The sequence below is a fragment of the Rhineura floridana genome, chromosome 1 (assembly GCF_030035675.1).
Source record: "Rhineura floridana isolate rRhiFlo1 chromosome 1, rRhiFlo1.hap2, whole genome shotgun sequence".
Classification (NCBI taxonomy): domain Eukaryota; kingdom Metazoa; phylum Chordata; class Lepidosauria; order Squamata; family Rhineuridae; genus Rhineura; species Rhineura floridana.
Window position 1 is genome coordinate 53690604 of NC_084480.1, and position 7485 is coordinate 53698088.

The window sequence follows — 7485 nt, forward strand, 5'->3', positions numbered from 1 at the left end:
TTTCTGCAGAAATTTGCCATTCTTTTAAAAAAAAATCTTCATGGAAATCCTTCAGCATTTTACCGTGATTTTCTCCTTAATAAACACATCTTTGTATGCAGTTTTGGCTAACATACACATTTTTGTAAGGCATTTCTCCTAATATAATGCATTGTTGTATGTTATTTTCACTTTTTCACTTTTATGCACACTTCCCCCTACATATGCATTTTTGTAAACATTGGTTGGTGGGACAACTACATTACAAATTTTGGATGAGTGTGAATTTTGAAGTACAGCTGTGTTTTGGTTCTTGTATTGTTTCTGAAAGTGTGAATTTGATAGTTTCAGCTTTAAATGCAAACTGAATCAGATTTCTCTCCCATCCCTAGGAAGTGTTGCATGTGCTGTTTGTGGCACAAACACAATGCAATAACCAAAAAAGTCTGGCCTCAATGTGAAAAACTCAAGGGAAAAACTGTTGGTGCTGTAGTATGTACAGAGGCAAATATAAGACAACTCTGAAAGAACTGTTCTTTAATTACTAAATTAGACTTTGTTAAAGCAACTGATAGAAATCCAGTGTGGCATAGTGGTTAGAGTGTTGCACTATGACCTGGGAGACCAGGGTTCAAATCCTCACACAGCCATGAAGCTCACTGGGTGACCTTGGGCCAGTCACTGCCTCTCAGCCTCAGAGGAAGGCAATGGTAAACCACCTCTGAATACCGCTTGCCATGAAAACCCTATTCATAGGGACGCCATAAGTCAGAATTGACTTGAAAAAAAAAAAAAAAGAATTGACTTGAAGGCAGTCCATTTCAATTTCAAAGCAACTGATGAGAGTTAGAATTAGTTTTTTGATCAAAAACTTCAGGGATTAGGCAAATATAGCAATCTTGTCACCAAGCTATCAAGAGTGAAGCACATTTTCTGCTAGAATGATGTGCAGTTTTGGATATTCACATGACATTAAGCATCTAACTGTGGATTTTTAAGTCACACCATAAATGGCAAGCATTTATTCCGAAGCTGTGTAATGTTTCTTACAATAGCCAGAATTACTTTAATACAATTTTACAAACCTGAAGCCTTGCTTTAAAACAGTTTGGGTTCAGTGTTTTAATTTTATCTCCTGTTTAGAAGTAGTTTAAAGGGGAAGAGAGGGAAACTCATTGAAAATGTCAGAAACAGTACTGGAAGTCGTCAGATCATTAGTTCTCTAGGGGGTAGTATTTCCTAGGTCAGAAGTTCTCAAAGTGCAGTCCATCAGCTCCCTTTAGGCTGTTCACCAGTGGTGGCTGGTGCCTACTAGCAGGTGTGTAGTTGTCCAGGGTATCAGGGGGACTTAGACTCCTTCCTTTTTTGGGAGCAGGGTCCCAGCAGGGTCCCTGTGTCTCCAGCATCCTATGAGCCAATCAGCATGAAAGGGGTGCGTGTTCACCACTGATAAGATGCTTCCTTGTTCTTTCCTACTGATTGGAGCCAATCAGAGTGAAAGGAAGTGAGTCAGCCACTGAGAAGACTCTTTTTCAGCAGGTAACACTCTCCCCTTTCATGCTTATTGGGCTCCTAGGGATGTCTGCTATTGTGGTAGAAGGCATTAACAAGGATCTCATTCTCAACCCAGCAGCAAACAACAAAAAAGTGTGTGTGTGTGTGTGTGTGGCTATGTCTATCATGAAGGGATCCTTCATTTCTGAATTTGCCATGACATTACAGCCTACTAAACCTGGTGGGGCTCCTAAGAGGTCATGGGGGTATGGCCCATTAGAGATCATGGGGGCGTGGCCAAGTTGTTCTGGTTATCTCCCCATCCTCCCCTGCAAAGATACTGTAAACACTTAAGCACTGATGTTTTGCAAATAGTACCTAACTAAGCTGGTGGGGGTCTCTTGCCCTCCTCCAAAACTGACCTCTTCTGGGGAGCCGTCGGTTTCATCCCTCGCTCCCCACTTGCAACCATAATGAAGCCTAAGTATGCAAAACTGCATCTGCTGACATTATTGATTTATTGAAGAGTAGCCCTGGCAGGATCAGGGAGAGAGGCTGGTAATTTTGACGCCCCAAGAGATTCAACTCCCATCACTGATAATTTACCCAAGGCATTTGGTGGCTGAAGGGCACTGCTCCTGGCATCCTGGAGATCACTGGATGAAATAATGTTTTTAAACTGTAACTGTGCTTTAGAATGTTTTTAAACTGTTTTCAGAATGCTTTTCTTTTTTCTTTATGTTAAATTGTTTTGTTATGTGTGCCGCTCTGGGCTCCTTCAGAAGGAAGGGTGGGAAATACATTTAATTAATTAATTAATTGCTCTTTTTATTAATAATAATAAACCAAAAATGTCTTACTTTGGTTCAGAAGGGGTCCCTGCTGTCACAGTTGCTTTTCTACTGGGAGAAAGGTTGTGTGGCCTCCACCTGTTCTGGTTCTCTCCCTATCCTCCTCCTTTTCAGTGGACATTGCAGTTTTATTAGTATTTATTAACATGAAGTGTTGGTTCAGAAGGTTTGATTTTTAGTGTGGATTTATGTCAGAATAACCATACATTACTTAGAGGTAAGTCCCCACTGAATTCTATGGAGATTGCTCCCTGGTAAGTAAGTGAAGGATTGCAACCTGAGTTGGCTAGTCTTAAAGGTGCCACACAGGACTGTTAACAAGGGAGCCCATACATTTCCAGACCTATGGGAAAATATTATTTCCCCACCTTTTTTTCCAGAATGTGGAATAAAATGCAGGGAAATTAAATGGACGAGGACCTGGCAGACAACATTTACAATCACCACTAAGCCAGGAAACTCGCTGTGTGACCTTGGGCCAGTCATTGTCTCTCAGCCTAACCTACTTCACAGTTGTTGTGAGGATAACATTGAGAAAAGGAGACCCATGAATGCCACCTTGAGCTCCTTAGAGGAAAGGTGGAGTGGATGTAAATGTAATACTGATAAACAAGGAATAATCAAAATAAACAAAAAAACCCACCCATCTCTAGCCTCCCTGTCCCTGATTTTGAATTGGTGGGGGTGTAGGTTTAGAATAACAAAAAAACCCAACTGAAACACAGCCAGGATATTCAGACCTAGAAACACTGGACTTTACATGGTGGTCCTCAGTATATACAACGTGTGGCCTCCTGCTGGGGCAGGCTTGTGTGCATGCATCCAACACTGTCTAGATTTTGCTTTTTAAATCAATTTTGTTTTCAGTGGTTTTGCTCTGCTTTCATTTATTTTGTTCTGAGGCCATTAGGCTCTTCCAACACCAATAGGTTGTTCACATAACATTTCCCATTGAATATAGTCTTTATCCCACTCAGCAGCTATATTGAACAATGTTTGAACAATTTTTATCTATTTTTATATATGGATTTTTTTTAAAAAAGTTTGCATTATTTTACATGTAGAACTGTTTTAAAATGTTTGCCTTGTTTTATATAGAGAGCAGTTTTTAATTGTTTTTACACCTTTTTGTATAATGGTAGTAACTGTTTTATAATTGTATATTTTATTATTGTAACCTGCCCTGGAATCTTGTGGTAAAGGGCAGGAAATAAATCTAAGAAACAAAATAAAATAAATGGTCTTCCTCATAGTGAGGCTGTTTTCTTTTTTTATATAGTGGACTCTTCCTTCCCTCTTAGAAGATATATTTGAAACATTTAAAGTGGTCCAAAGACTAAACAGTGGAGCCAAGATAATCTCATTTGATTAAACTGCCATAAAGTTGATCATAGTCCATCCAAATTGCACAAAGCATTATATATGGGCCAGTCTTGGGATAACCTGGTACTGAGACAGTTTAGGAGGCAGATTTATCTAAAGCTTTCCCTACAGAGCTCAATTTGGCAGCATATATGCAGTTGGCATCACGTCCTCCACTGTAGCACAGATGTCATATTTTATAGTACACTCAGTGAACTGGACACCTGTCAAATTACATTGTTCCATCCTTTCAGCCTCCAAGAAGCACTTGCCCTGTAGGAATAAACGGGAAATTTTTATAGACACATTCATAATTTTCAACTGGTTAAGGACTTTAGAGAACAAAAATGGAGATGCCATTTGTGAATTGTGGTGGATGTCCAAACCCTTCTTTCCCCTTCTGCTTTGATGATTCTAAATTCAGGCCTTGCACCTTTCCTGCAGAAACAGATGTTCCTCCCTATCAAAGTGTCATTACTGAAAATTAGAACTCTATGACTAGCTTAATTTGTGGATGATGCTGCCAAATTGGAGAGGGCTCAGAGGCAAGCAGCAAAGACAAACATGCATTTGGAAGGTAACTCAAGTCTGGAAAGGTTGAATAAGAAATAAGAACAGAAGGAGTGCAAAGATGATTTGGGACTGATACTTTATCAGTGGTGAAAGTAAGCAGGTACACTCAGCTATGGAGAATTGGCATACTGGTGATACAGGAGTGCAGCTATAAGCTCAGGGAACCTATGGTTATATAAATGTTGTTGGATTCCCATCACCCTCAGCCAGCAACATCTGGAGGTACACAGGTTCCCCACCCTTGCTCTAAACATATGTACATGCAGGTTTTGGCTTCAGGGTAGGAATCAAGGATCAGGCCCCACCAATGCCCATACCCTGGCTGAGGGTCCACCAGCAAGAGCCTCCAGGCCCTATGGCTCTTTCTGTTCCCCATCTATATGTTCACCCACTCTGCCCCAAGAAAGCTTGCCCATCAGCGCGCCCCCTAGCAAGCCAATAGTGATGGGAGTGAGGTAGACAAGGATCCACTGGGGGCAGCCATATTGAGGGCATCTTTCCTTCCTCTCCCCACCAAAAACAAAAGGAACCTCTGGATCTGGCACTGTATAGTTTGCTTCCGTAAAACAGCAGGGATGATGTAGTTTGACAGAGAGAGATTAATCCTCTTCAGCATGTGTTGTTCAACTCTCTACCCCATGGACAGGTGTGGGAATAGTACAATGGAGCAGTGTTACCTTTGAGTCATAGACGGGCAACCTGTGGCCATCCTCAACTTAATTTAATACAACCCCTGGCCTCATTTCATGCATGGGAGGGAGCCCAGAGGAAGAAAAGGAGAACAGCCTTCTGTTGGGAATGCTTTGATTTGGATTTCTGCATTCAGCAGGGGGTTGGACTTGATGGCCTTATAGGCCCCTTCCAACTCTGCTATTCTATGATTCTAAGAGGAAGGGGAAAATGGGAAGCTAAAATGGTGGTGTGATGGAAGGAGGGAGCAAAAGCCCCATAAAAGCAATAATGTCAGACCTCTGGCAAGAGCAATTTACTCCACTGCTGGCAGCTACCAGACTGGACAAGCAGAGCCAGACGGAGAAGGTGGTGTCAGAAAGAGAGTAGGGAGCATCTGAGGGGGGGGTCAACCCCACCCACTCCTGCCTTTGGCCCACCCACCACTGGCATTCAGCCCCCAACATTACCCTGAAGGTAATTTTGTTTGTTTGTTTCCCTGCTTGCTTATTTAATAAAGATTTATTATCCACCCTCCAGCCCAAAATTCCAGGGTGGGTTACCATATCTAGTTATAAAAACTAGTAAAGCAGTTACAGTTATAAAAACAAATAAACAATAAAACCATTCCAACCAAAAGCTTCAAAGTATAGATTCAACAAAAGAGGTGAGACCCTCAAAACAAAATATCTCTACTGTCAAAGGCCAGGGAAAGAGATGCATCTTCAACATACAGCGGAAGCTCTACAGCGAAGATATTAGACAGACACACCGCAGTGAGGAGGGAGTTCCACAATTTAGGGGCTGTCCTTAATAGAAAAAAGGTTCCTCCACCCCCAGGTTAGGGGGACAAATGTGCACTTTGTCTCTGAAAAACAGCTTGTGCAGATCTATCTTGTACTGCTTCTCTTTAACAACTTGGAAGTCTACATTGTGTATTTATTGTTATTATTATTATTATCCCATCCTCCACCAATAGGTCCCAGGGTGGGTTACAAAATCTAAAATACAATGTTAAAAAGAATAAAAACATATCTCAATCACATGAATAGGGTGGGTTCTGAAAAACTACATCTCAGGAACCGAAGGCCAGGGTAAAGAGGAGTGTCTTTAGCATTCACTGAAAACTGTATAGTGAACGTGCCAGACACCCCTCTGTAGGGAGGAAATTCCACAACCTAGGGGCTGCCACAGAGAAAGCTCTCTCCCTGGCCACCCCCCAAACTTCTGAGGGTGGCAGAACTTCCAAAAAGGCCCCCTCTGCAGATCTTAACACCTGAGAGTGTTTGTAGAGAAGGAGATGGTCTCTGAGATATTATCTCATCCAGATGAACAATATCAGCACTAGCAAGGGCACAGGATCACTGAGCCTATGGAAAATATTTAACTGAACTATTCTAAGTGTTGCCAACTTACACATTTCATTTTCATTTCATTTATTGGATTTCTTAGTCGCCCATCTGGCTGGTTATGGTTTGAAGGACGGTTGGGACTTGACTTAGGCTTTTCAGTGCCTGGGATTGGTGAGAGAGGTACTTTGGGAAAAAAATTGCTGTCTTCAGCTCTCGCAAATGCAATACCTATCACAGAGCTGATTCCTCATATCACAGCAATTGGCTTATATCCGTCACAGTATGTGCAGCATAGAAATAGGGGCATGGCATAAAAAAGATCAACTGGCAAGCAACAAGTGTGCAGCACAGGGGGTGAGAGTAGGAGAAAGGAACACATAAAGAAGGATGAGGCTCCAACCCCCAGCAGCAATAATAGCAACTTATGACAACTCAAGTAAATCAGAAGTCGACAGCAGGAAATGATCCACCATTTCAGATGTGAGTGTACATAAACAGTACTCGATTGAGGCAGTCATAAGACAGGGAATATTCTGATATAGCCACAAATGTCTCTCCAGTTCACAGATGGCAACAGGACAGGCAAATGCTACCAGAGAGCAGCTATTGATGTGAATGCTTCTCACAAACAGCAGAGTTCCTTTTAGGAGTGTTGCTGAGATGCACCACTTTACCGATTTAGTGTAGTCATATTGCAAAGCAAAAATCTTTGATTCCAGGGAAGCTTTTGCATTAGGCAAGACTCAGCATCGGTGAATCTGCCAGTTTTGGTTTCTCTCCGTTTCTCATTTTTCCAGTATTAAGTAGGGTGCTCCATATTTACACATCAGTCTGTGTGTTTTTTTAAAGTCCTCATCAAAATTCACCAGTGTTTTAGTGCAGATTTCTCCTAATATACACATTTTTGCATGCTATTTGGCCTAGTATACAAATTTTTGCAAAGTAATTTTTTCTAATATAATGCATTTTTGCATGTTGTTTTCATTAACATATGTATGTTACACACATTTCACTCTTGTCCAGTGTTTCTCAACTGGTATGCCTCCAGATGTTGTTGGACCACAACTCCCATCAGCCTCAGCCAACATTGCCAATGGTCAGGAAAGATGGGAATTGTGGTCCAACAAATCTGGAGGCACCGGTTGAGGAACGCTGCTCTAGTATATGCCTTTTTTAATGCATTACTTGGCTGGAGAACTGTATTG